The sequence below is a fragment of the Triticum aestivum genome, chromosome 4B (genome assembly GCF_018294505.1).
Source record: "Triticum aestivum cultivar Chinese Spring chromosome 4B, IWGSC CS RefSeq v2.1, whole genome shotgun sequence".
NCBI lineage: Eukaryota > Viridiplantae > Streptophyta > Magnoliopsida > Poales > Poaceae > Triticum > Triticum aestivum.
In genome coordinates, this window is record NC_057804.1 from 489,942,079 (window position 1) to 489,955,445 (window position 13,367).

Below are 13,367 nucleotides of genomic sequence, written 5' to 3' on the forward strand. Positions count from 1 at the left end.
TTTTCTATCACCGCACCCATAAGAGCGCGATGTTCATCAATGATGGAAGCGCTCTCCAATGCTGTCGATAGGCCTCCCGGCACCTTTGGTTGGACAAACATCAAGGGTGGAGTAGGATCACCCCATCCAGACAAGATGGGCTGCCTACCTGATCCCGGAGCCTTAAGAGTCTCCGGGACTGTGTCTGACTGTGGGCCGAATCCAAGATTGCCCCCACTGTTGACGTTCATGGGAACCGCCGCTCCCGCATGTCCGGCCCCCGAGGTACGCCCCCCCGGCTCAGGTCCCTTTGGGAGGACACCTCGGTGTCACAGCCAGGCTTTGGGGAAGGGGACCTGGGAGGTGTCTCACTCTCCAAGGCGTCAGAACTCAACGAATCCTCCGATGAGGGCTGTTTGGCAGGAGACCTCGCCGGACTATAAAAAGTACGGTGCAAATCAAAATACTACATTTTCGTAATTCTGGATGCATGAATATGTTCGGATTTCATGCACTTACGAGTTTACCAGGGGCTGGGCCCTGGGATCCCACTCCGGGCTGCTGTCGGTAGCCGTGGTGGACGCCTCGGGGATGGATGTTCTTCCCCTTATAGGTGAATCTGCCTCTAAGGATGAGGAGGTTGTCCTTTTCTTCCTCCCCCTCGTAGGGGACTCGAGCTCTTCTTCCTCCTCATCCTCTTCCTGCTCCTTGTCCTCTTCCTCCTCCTCGTCCTCTTCGAAGGAGGGATGGTCACTGGAGTCTTCGGACTTCGTGTCCAAGACACCGCGACTACGGAGGCCACTCCTAGTCTCCTTGGCCCTTTTGTTTGCCTCTTTCTTCGGTGCCTCGTAAGGCGCCGGGACCAGCATCTTCATCAGAATTGGTCCGGCTGGTTCTTCCGGCAACGGGGCCGGACAATGAATCTGCCCCGCCTTCTTCGTCCATCCCTGAGGTAAGCATGGAAAAGCATGTTAAAAACATCTCCCTCGGGACGTGCCAATAAAACATGAGGATGGCCCAGACATAATGATGACTTACCGGACTTGCAGGGTGGGACAGTTGGTACCCGCGGTCCGTGGCGGAGTCCGGTCACGGTTTGCCGGACTTAAAGAGTACCTTCCAGATATCCTTGTGCGAGGAGCCGAAAACCTCCCGCAGGGTCTGGTGCTCGGCCGGGTTATACTCCCACAAATCGCAGCTTCTGTGCTGACAAGGAAGGATCAAGCAGACCAGCATCACCTGGACTACATCAACCAGCCTGATGGCCCTGTCTTCCATACCTTTGACACGTGCCTGGATTACTGACAGTTCATCGGATGACGACCAGTTCACGCCCTTCTTGGGCCAGGACGTAAGCCGCAAAGGGGCTCCAGATCGAAACTCAGGAGCAGCGGCCCATTTTTTGCCGCGCGACTCGGTGATGTAGAACCACTGCTGCTGCCACTCCTTGATGGAGTCATTAAAAGTACCCGTCGGCCATGTGATCTTGGGCATTCGGCTCACCATGGCGCGTCCGCACTCGGCGTGTTCGCCGTTCACCACCTTGGGCTTCACATTGAAGATCTTCAGCCATAGCCCCAAGTGTGGCGGGATACGGAGAAAGGCCTCGCACACGACGATAAATGTCGAGATATTGAGGAAGGAATTGGGGGATAGATCGTGAAAATCGATCCTGTATTAATACATGATGTCGCAAACAAAAGGGTGAAGGGGAAACCCAAGCCCGCGGACGAAATGGGGGACGAAAACGACCCTCTCATGGGGATCTGGAGTAGGGACAATCCGTCCCGCTGTCGGAAGACGGTGGCCGATTTTCTTGGCTAGATATCCGGCCACCTGCAGCTTTTTAATATCCTTCTCCTGGACAGAGGAGGCCATCCACTTGCCTCCTGCTCTGGATTCAAACATTTTCGGAGAACCTTTGTTGGTGGGAAGATGAATGCTTGGGCGCTAGGGCTTGGGCGAAAAGAAAGGGACTAGCAGAAGGAGAAAGGCGCGGATGGAATGGAGGGGGCTTTTCCTCTTTATAAAGGCAATGAAACTTTGCGCCTCCCCACTTGCCTAATAAAACCTGCTCGTTCCCAACTCATCACATTTGATGGCACGGTTGGGTTACCCACACCCGTATTGATGAGAACCTCGCGATAAGAGGGGCATGATCTCCGCTTTGACAAGACGTGCCAAGGAAACCGCCTCGCGATGTGTGCAGTAGCTGGTTGTAAAAACGGTTCGAATAAGGGCCGGGCAGTGGCGTGACGTCACAGTACGAAGAGTTGTCAGCGGATTAGATTCATGGTTTATTATTCTCTCTACGTTGGTGTATGAAACTTGTCTTGCAGAGCCGGACATGGTCCTTGTGTTCGGAATTTATCTTGGAGTATTCGGAGATGGAACCCGCCTCGCAATGCCGTAGACAATCTACGCGCCGGACTTGTTGTCATTGAAGCCTGGTTCAGGGGCTACTAAGCGAGTCCTGGATAAGGGGGTATCCGGACAGCCGAACTATATACTTTGGCCGGACTGTCGGACTATGAAGATACAAGATTGAAGACTTCGTCCCGTGTCCGGATGGGACTCTCCTTGGCATGGAAGGAAAGCATGGCGATCCGGATGATAGATCTCCTTCTTTGTAACCGACCTTGTGTAACCCTAGCCCCCTCTCGTGTCTATATAAACCAGAGGGTTTAGTCCGTAGGACAAGACAACAACAATGATACCATAGGCTAGCTTCTAGGGTTTAGCCTCCCTGATCTTGTGGTAGATCAACTCTTGTAATACTCATATCATCAAGATCAATCAAGCAGGAAGTAGGGTATTACCTCCATCGAGAGGGCCCGAACCTGGGTAAACATCGTGTCCCCAGTCTCCTGTTACCATTAGCCTCAGACGCATAGTTCGGGACCCCCTACCCGAGATCCGCCGGTTTTAACACCGACACCTCCCCCAATTGATTTCTCCCTGCCTCGGTCATCACTCTCTCGCATGTCCTTTCTCACCTTCAACGTCGCACCATGGTATTTTTGCAAAAAAAACTCTGTAATTCTCTTTACTTATTACTCCCTCCGTCCGAAAATTCTTCTCACCAAAATGGATAAAAAGAGATGTATCTAGAACTAAAATACGTCTAGATACATCTCCTTTTATCCATTTTGGTGATATGTATTTTCGGATGGAGGGAGTACAAATTAGCTACAAAACTACACACCGATGGTTCACTTGTAATGGAAAACAAATTTTGACCCACAAATTAAAGTTCTACAAACTACACACCGAGGGGTCCACCTGTCATGGAACAAATTTGGACCCACGTATAAATTAAAAATTAAAAAGGACGAGGATCGAACATGCGACCACGGCCTTCAAGCCGCACGTCAATAGGCAACATAGTACAACAGCGTTTGTTGTACCCCTCCTTTGTTGATATAATGTTGTTATATTACCACAACCTATTTAATGGATAACATGTTTTAATATTATTTTTAGTACATTAGTGGGACTGGCTCGTTAGCATGTACTATTCGCCTTCACTTACTGGTGGGTTCCATGTCTGCTCTCTCTCTCTCTCTCTCTCTCCCCTCCCCTTGTACATTTAGATGCACGAGCAAACACAAAGAACTCGCGGGCGATGCTGCCGTTAACCATATCTAGACGCGTTCACAAGTTATGGCACAAGTTTCACATACTATTAGTACAAGTCAATGTCTACGTGCAATGCACGTTAACTTGGAATTGACTTCCCTAAGAAAATATCTGGAATTGACGTGGTATTTAATATGAAATGCTTGCGATTAGAAGGAATACATGTGGCTTGATGGCGTTTTATATTTAACTTGATACGGCTCTAGCAGAACATTCAATCGATCAAACCATAGATTTCATTCAGTGTGACTCCGAGTTTACATTCATAAGACGATCGATCTAAAATAAACAGAAATGATAAATGGTCAGATTTTAAGCATGGCAATCCGAACATTTTTCAGGGCAAATTTAGATTACGCGGCAGTGGCGGGGGCTTATTACGGTGGGAAGTGGCTCCTCTGCCGTGCTCTGTGTGTCGTCAGGACACTAACCGATGGCGATGGTGATGGAAACATCTTGCACTGTTGTTGGCGTACTCCCGGATGTTGACCCTAGCTTCAAGGAAGGCCAGAATGTTCTGGACTTCGGTCTCCAGGAGCGTGTCAACTGGCGGGGGAGGCGACAGGCGTTGGTGCAAGGAAGCAGTCGACGATGGCCATCCATGTTGTTGATGGGGGCACTGGCACCCGCGCGGGGACTAGCGCTGGCAACAGTGCGGCAGAGACATTCATGTGCAGGGGCACCTGCACGGGCGCGCGTGTCAGTGCATGCGCAGGCGCATGCGCTGGCAGGTGCACGAGTGCGTGAAAGTCGGCGAGGACCTCATGGAACCCCGTGGCATCAAGCTCGGTGACCATGTGCGGCTCCCAACCCATCAATGCCACGGGGATGGGCACAGCCACAGTCGGGGCGATGGGAGTGGGGACAGGCACGACATCTTCCCGCAGGGCCAGTTATAACTCGTCCCAAAGCAGGTTGTCTTCCTCAGGAAATTGGAAGACTGAGGGCAGACCATCGTGATGCGGCATGGCGTATGGTTAGGTCAGGCTGGTTGGAGGTAGACGATAGGAGAATCGGAGAGGAAGAGAGAAGACTGTAGCGATACTCGGTAGTGTGGAGGTGATTTTAAACTGCGGCGCCGGTGCCATTAGAAGTGGGGGTAGTTGAGAGGAAGGTGGGCAGCCTACTCGCACGCCTCCAGGTCAGCCGGCGCAGCAGTCTGCTCGCACGCCTCCCGTCGACTCACATGATTTCTCGGACGACACCTGCTGATGAGAAGTTGGACTCGTGGCGGCATGTAAACGCCCATGGTTTGAATAGTGAAAGCGTTCGCCTTAACGTGACATGTCTTTTGTTCCAAAATACCTTGGCTCTTCATTTGTGCAACTTCTCATAAGCAGCTTGTCTCAATTCGAACCAAAAAATACGACAACATATTTGTGCCATATCACGAGACCATGCTCAGTTTCATGAATTTCTGGTCACTTTTGGATTATCTGAAATTTAAAATTCAGGATTCGAAACAATATCATAACCTGCATCGTGCAATAAATTTTCAAGCGATACATCTTTATAGTTGTAGATGTTAATATTTCTTAAGAAAGGATTTGGTCAAACATTTTGCTTAGTTAGACTTTAGACAAGTTATATGCAGAGTAAAAGGATAATCCCTCCATACGAGTGGATTGCCTGATATATTAACTCAAGTACTAGGCATGAACAAACGGCGCTAAATTCTGTGCTCATCCTGGTGTAGTACTCCTAAGTACTACTAGGCAATGGAGTTGATGGCTGACCGTGGGTACTGACGACCGAGGGAACTGAACCATGCTCGGCACGGTAGGTAACATTTTCTAGTTACTAAAGCATCCCTCCATTGTTCATCGGGAGTCATTAAGGACCGGGGACATGAGGGGAATTTCCTAGGGCTGGAATTCTAGCCTCAAGATATTTCGATTCAAAACGCGGAGGCTCGACTGGCTGGGGTTGGCTAATGTGCATACCATGCACGGCACTAAAAGAACACGAGCTCGGGTATTGTTTTTGTAAGGATCAACACGAGCCCGGGTCTGGCTGGTACGCTGTTGGGTGCTACTCCTACCATTCGAGAATATGGAAGGGATCTTTTAAATTGCCGAACGAATCTATATGTATTACAATGCCCGTATTTTCCTTAGAAATAGTAATCTCAATGTGGTAATTGATTTATGATGAGTTCTCGAATTAGAGTGAGTTTGTGATATAGTGATCTGAACGTGGATTTCACATTGCATGGTATCCCTAGTAAGTTTTTCATTGCAAAATTGAAATTTAAAAGATGAACGGTACGGTGGTGAGAAAACTTTGTATGTATCAAGCATATGATGACACACACACACACACACACAAATACAACAACAATCCAGTAAGTATAGTGCATCTGTTTTTCCAAACCATGCATGTATGACACAAATTAAAAAATACTCCCTATGTTCCTAAATATTTGTCTTTTAGAGATTTCAACAAGTGACTACATACAGAGCAAAATGAGTGAATCTACACTCTAAAATATGTCTATATAGATCCATATGTGGCAGTCCGTTTCAAATCTCTAAAAAGACTAATATTTAGGAACGAAGGTAGTAAAATGTAAGACATACATGGTCTTCAATTCAATATTGAACATGAACAGGAAACTGAAACATGAATATTAAGTCTAGTACTACATGCATGCAAATGTTGTGTTTAGGTGGAGCTATATAGATTGTCAGGGGTTAATCCCACGACCTTAGATAAAATTTTGAAGCTCTATTTAGGATTGTTTAGATTATATTTTTTGAACATTATACTTGTTCACACCCTCCCAAGCACAGATTGGTTGTGCACCCCCTCCTCGGGAAAATATCATGTGCCTCCACACCTTAGATGCTATATGCTGACATGAGTTGCTTGGAGCTTGTAGGTCTGAGATATAGCAGCTCACATGATGTCTTAACATTTTTACAGGAAACCTTAATGAGTTTGAGAATTGCACACAATTTGTACAAAAACTACTCAGATGCCCTCGGATCCCATATCCAATGACCTCGAAGCTCGTACCACCGTAGCATCTAACATGAAGGAGGACCTCATATTTTTCAGTATGTAAGAATATCATGTGCTACCACACTTTAGATGCTTTTGTGATACAAGCTCTTCGGAGCTTTGGATACGTGATCCAACAACTCCTTGGTGGTTTGAATGTGTTTTTTTGCATAAAAGCGCCCAAAGAGTTCGGCAACTGCTTACAAGCACAAAGACTGCTCAGATGCCATTGGATCTTGGATCGAACGACCTCGAAGCTCGTATCACCGTAGCATCCAAGCTGCAAGAACACATGTTGTTTTCTCGCACAGAAGAATATGAGGTGCTCCCGCACCGTAGATCTATGGTGATACGAGTTCCCGGAGATCTAACGGCTCACAGTAGGAGGTTTGAATGTTTTTTGCAATATATGCCTGAGAGAGTATGGGAATTGCGTAGAAAGTACAAGTACTACGCATGTGGCATCTGATCATAGATCATACGACCTAGATGATCATATCACCGTAGCAAATAATTAAGCTACGGTGAGCAACTAGGAGCCGTTGGATCCAAGATGCAGCGGCACACACGAGGCCTGCATGGTTTTTTCGCAAAAAAAACTTAGAGAGTTTGGAAATTGCGCATAATTACAAAGACTACTCCCAAGCCATTGGATCTTAGTTCGAGCGACGTAAAAGCTCATATCACCATAGCATCTAAGCTGTGGGTGGATGTGATATTTTATGTCGCTGTCATTTTTGTTCCTAAACTTGCTAAATAAATGTAACTCGTGTCGTTACTTGTCTAACCATGCAAAGTTTTTATGCAAAAAAACCATCCTACATTGAAATATCAAAACAACATGTGGGGGTCCCACTTGTCATTGATCAAATTTGGACCTAAAACTAACAGATCTGGAATATGATATTCGAGCTGGCAACCTCGACTACAAAGCGTAAGTCAATAGCCTGAAACAACAACAATTTTTTGCTTTGTCCCATAATAACTTGATTTTATACAGTATTACGTTGATTAGAGTAGAGGGAGTGGCTCGTCAACACGTGCTTGACCGTTGACTCACTTACTGGTGGGTCCCATGTCTGTGATATCTCTCTCCTCTCCATCGTCTCCTTTAGATGCACGGGCACACACGAAGAGTGGCACGACCTTGCCGTGGTGTTATTATAACTAAAAAAATCTTGGAAAATAGAGGAACCGCCTAGAAAAAGAGACGTTGTGGCTGGTCGAGACGGAGCTAGCCACACCTATCCTCCGTGCCATGTTAGCATGATGAAGCTGTGTGGCTAGTGGGGTGTTTTTCGACTGACTCGCTGGGTCTCGAGGTCGAACAATAGGTAGTACGTCCAGTATAGTATATTTTTACACGCACATTTTTCCTCCGTGTCGAGATGTGGCACACCCTACCGTGCGGTTTCGGGGACCTCCCGGGTGGTGCACACATATTTTCTTCCTTGCCGAGACGTGGGACGCCCTATCGCGTGTTTTCTAGGTCCTCCCCGGTAGTAGCACCACAGCAAGTAAATGAGTCATCAAATCACGAAAGACCACCTTTCCCACTGAGTACATCAATGAATCGGGGTGGCTAGCTAGTTGGGCTAGTGCGACCAATTAGCTAGGCCGCTGCCACATTTGTTTTTTCACCCTTTTATATCTCCTTGCCGGCAGGTAAATTTAAATATACACCGTGGCATTGCTCTGGTCTTTGGGTGCGACAGGCACGTCAGGATTTTTTTTGATTGATGGGAGCAGGCGCGGCAGCTAAATTTAAACCCACTGCTCCCTGATGTGAAAACTCGTTGACTGGTGTTTTCCCATGGTGAAAACCAAAAGATTCACCCTGCTCCTTGGCTGGTTCTCTCCGCCTTCCCGTAGATTGCATTGCCTTTCAGCTGTTTCGCCCGCTTTGCTTCCTCTCCCCATTGCTTCTACCTGGTTCCATGGCGGCGCACCAGATCACGAAGTCTGAGGTGAGGCGCCTGACACAAGAGCTCTAGGCCAAGGATGCAGAGCGCAGGGCCAAGGACGTGGAGCTCCATGAGCTCAAGGAGGAGAGGAGTGGCATGCTCCTCCTTTATGTGCAAGAGTTCATGGAGCTTCAAAAGCGGCAGGCGTCCACCACAAAGATGCTCGAGGCGTCGACATCGTTGCTGCAGAAAGCGGCAGATACGATAGACGGTCAGGCGAACCGGCTGGAGCGCGTGCGGGCCGGTCGTGACGAGGTCCAGGATCGCCTCAGCCACTTGGTGGACCATGTTGCCATGCACATGTTGTGTCTTCGCGATGCCTACCGTCGTGCCATTGCCACGATGCCAGCCGTCGTGCTAAACCCATTCGACCACCCCATAGATTTCAATGAGCTGCAACTTTGTGATCTGTTCTCCTTCTTCACCTATATCTTTGAGGAGCTGAGCCGTCTCTGCGCGATGGTGGGGGCGGAGCTGGACAAGGACGGGTTGCGGGCTGCCGTCGCCATGGCCAGGTGAATCCTCTTAGGACTCCGTCACCAGAATCCATTCATGCTATTGGACGCCGTCTTTGACGAGCTGGCTCCCGTCGACCGGGAGCGGGCTCTGCGGGCGGTGTCACTCTGCATCACCAACGTTGTGCGCCTCGAGAAGCAGAGGGACTTTAGTGGTGTTTTGGCATCCTCTTCATGGGCATGTCCATGTCTTGGCGCAACATGACCATTGGATCAAACTCAGATGATGCAGATCAGTCATTGTAGCAAAAAGTGTGTGGGTGTGTTTGGTTGCATTCTCATCTCAATATAGTTGTTCCCTCTTCATGCATGGTCATCTCAGCTCCCTCTTCATGCATGCTCATCTCATCACCCTCTTCATGCATGCTCCTAGTGTATTTGTGTTAACCTACTAGTGTGGTCTCATGCACCCTGCACATGCCTAGCAGTAGGAGCACTATGTAAGTCAAGTGGCTGCCGTGTAGACTACCCCGATCGAAGCGCCGCAGTAATGCCCAATGACCCGTCAAATCACAAAACCCCCACATTTCTAGCAGTAAGTTGGACAAACGAAGCAACCATCATTTCACTCTTCTCCCTCAGCTTCCTCTCTTGAAGGAAACCCCAACTCGCACCGCTTCTCCCTTTCCTCATTTCTTCAAGAATACCCCGACGCTTCTGCCATTGTTCTTCTCTCCCAAAGAAGGAACGGTGAGCGCATCAATGGTGTTGATTCTGGCCAAGGCCCAGTCTTGCAACCCCTAAATGATCCTATAACTCCCTCTTTGTTCTTCTTCTTGGTTTGTGATTATGGTTTCTTTTCTTTTATTTCTTGACAGTTTCTTGATGGACCCCGGAGCACCGACCGACATGATGTCTATGGCACAAGCCAAAACGATGGCTCTGGCCAAAATCGTCGAGGCTTAGGGTACGAAGAAGCGCAAGCACCCCGTCGAGACTACGACAGACAATCTCAAGGCCATCGCCCTGTCCAAGCCCCCCTCGATCTCTCCGGGATCCCTCATTAAGCAACTCCGAGTAATATCTTTTCTTGACGATCTTTTTCTCGATCTTGATCGTGTTTTTTCATCTAACACGCAGTACTATTACTAGTAGTACAACTTTCTAGGTGATCTTGCATGTGATTTTTGTGTGCCAAATGACGGTTCTAAATTCCAGGTTTTGGACCAAAACATGCGAGAGGTTGACACTGATTTCTTATAGATTACTTTCAACAACTTTATGAACATCAATGCTACCTTTGAAGAGAGTATATTAGCCTTAGTAACTTGTGTTATGGATATTGCAAGTAATCCCTCTACTCTCATGCCTTTGAAGACATGTTCTAGTGTCTTTGTTCACTCATTTCTTTGCAAGTAATCATCTTATATTTCTGAATGGAGGTAGTAATAAAATATTTAGTTTCTGTTTGAATTAGAACCAAGTCCACGGTGGAGATGAAGTTCTCAAAGTCATGTCGTGTGAACTGGAAGACCTGAGGATGAGTTGTGCTGCTGAACTATCCAGTTGTTGTGTCCTTGTCACCACGTGTCCTGAACTAGTGTTTTCTAGTAGCATTGTTGTCAGGCGTGTTCTCGAGGGTGTACTTGACCACAACAATTTCCTGGTTGTGCCTTCGTTTACGAAGGGTGTGGTTCTTGTAAAGCTTCCCGACAAATCAGATGTGGACTATCTTCATCGCCATGTTTATGAGTGGAAAGAGCACTATGTTAGGTTCTCTAAGGTTGATGAGATGGTGATGGTGCTGGTAGAAATCTCTCATGAAGTCCATGGCCTAGTCAGTTATGCAGGGCACATCCCATAGACCGGTAGCAAGAAATAGTCTACATAGTTTAATTAGTGCAACTTTGCTTGTCTGTAGTAAGTACTATTGTTCAGTGCTGGATTTGTGTGTGTGAACCCTGTATTGTTTAGTACTGCTGCTTTTGTTGTCTGGTGGGTCCTGAGAATAGTCTATGTTAATGTTTGTCAACTCAACTCAATCTGTATATTTTGAAGTATCCAGATCATCTTTTTCGTGAGGACTATTTATCAATTATGGTTACACTCCAATATCTGTATGCATTGCAGGGTTTATCGCACCCACCAGGATTTCCAGTCCCATGGATGTTTGGTCCATACGATTTGTCAGGACCTTTGGACTGTCCTGCTTGTGGGAGTAAGCGGGGGCCCTGCAAGCCACGCATAATTGGACGATCAATATTCTGTTTACAACTTGAACATAGTGATTTCCTAGTAAGGATTCACCTGTGCACATCAAGTAAATCTTATTGATTTACTGTCTAAATCTTATTGATTTAATGTCATGTTTTCTTACTTTTGCTGCAATTTTACGATGTAGGTTTTTCCATGTGACATTCATCACAGAATAAACCGTTTGGTTTTCTTTATGATGGTTATTTTTGCAGGTTTCACTTCTTATGCCGTGTCAGAAACGAAGGCATTGTCCATCACTTATATTAGTGGACACAATTGGATCAGTCTGTTGTGTGAGTACAATCTGAAGCCCTATGATGAACTGCAGTTTGGTTTAACAAACACGCTACAATTAGTCCTTCTCGCATTTAAAAGAAATGAAGAAAAAGACTAGATCAAGGTCACGGAGCCTAGTCAAGTTACAAAGATGATCATAGCAGACCAGAGACGATCGCCGCTGTCTTGCACATTGGTACCACTGATACGTCTCCAACGTATCTATAATTTTTTATTGTCCCATGCTATTATATTACCTTTTTTGGATGTTTATGGGATTTACTTTACACTTTTATATCATTTTTGGGACTAACGTACTAACCGGAGGCCCAGCCCGAATTGCTATTTTTTTTGCCTATTTCAGTATATCGAAGGAAAGGAATATCAGATGGAGTCCAAATGGAATGAAACCTTCGGGAGCGATCTTTTTGGAACAAATGCAATCCAGGAGACATGGATTGGACATCAAGAAGCAGCCGAGGCGGCCACGAGGGTGGTCGGCACGCCCAGTAAGGGTGGGCGCACCCCCTGCCTCGTGGGACCATCGTGGCTCCCCTTATCGACTTCCTTCGCCTATATATATCTACGTACCCGAAAACATCTACGAGCACCACGAGAAATTATTTCCACCGCCGAAACCTTCTGTATCCGCGAGATCTCATCTTGGAGCCTTCGCTGGCACTCCGTCGGAGGGAGAATCGACCATGGAGGGCCTCTCCATCACCACCAAGGCCTCTCCTATGAGTTGTGAGTAGTTTATCACAAACCTTCGTGTCCATATTTATTAGCTAGATGGCTTCTTCTCTCTCTTTGAATCTCAGTACAAAGTTCTCCTTCCTCTTATTGGAAATCTATTCGATGTAACTCTTTTTCGATGTGTTTGTCGAGATCCGATGAATTGTGGGTTTATGATCAAGTTTATCTATGAGAAATATCTGATTCTTTTATGTGTGATTGGTTATCTTTGCAAGTCTCTTCGAATTATCAGTTTGGTTTGGCCTGCTAGATTGATCTTTCTTGCCATGGGAGAAGTGCTTAGCTTTGGGTTCAATCTTGCGGTGCTCGATCCTAGTGACAGTAAGGGAAACGACACATAGTGTATTGTTGCCATCGAGGATAAAAATATGGGGTTTATATCATATTGCATGAGTTTATCCCTCTACATCATGTCATCTTGCTTAAGGCGTTACTCTGTTCTTATGAACTTAATACTCTAGATGCATGCAGAAGTCAGTCGATGTGTGGAGTAATAGTAGTAGATGCAGGCAGGAGTCGGTCTACTTGTTACGGACGTGATGCCTATATACATGATAATGCCTAGATAATCTCATAACTATGCACTTTTCTATCAATTGCTCGACAGTAATTTGTTCACCCACCGTAATAAGTATGCTATCTTGAGAGAAGCCAGTAGTGAAACCTATGGCCCCGGGGTCTATCTTTTATCATATAAGTTTTCCATCTACTTTTATTTGCATCTTTTACTTTCCAATATATATCATAAAAATACCAAAAATATTTATCTTATCATATTATCTCTCTCAGATCTCACTTTTGCAAGTTACCGTGAAGGGACTGATAACCCCTTTATCGCATTGGTTGCGAGGTTCTTGTTTGTTTGTGTAGGTGCGTGGGACTTTTGAGGAGCCTCCTACTGGATTGATACCTTGGTTCTCAAAAACTAAGGGAAATACTTACGCTACTTTGCTGCATCACCTTTCCTCTTCAAGGGAAAAACGAACACATGCTCAAGAGGTAGCAAGAAGTATTTCTGGCGCCATTGCCGAGGAGGTCT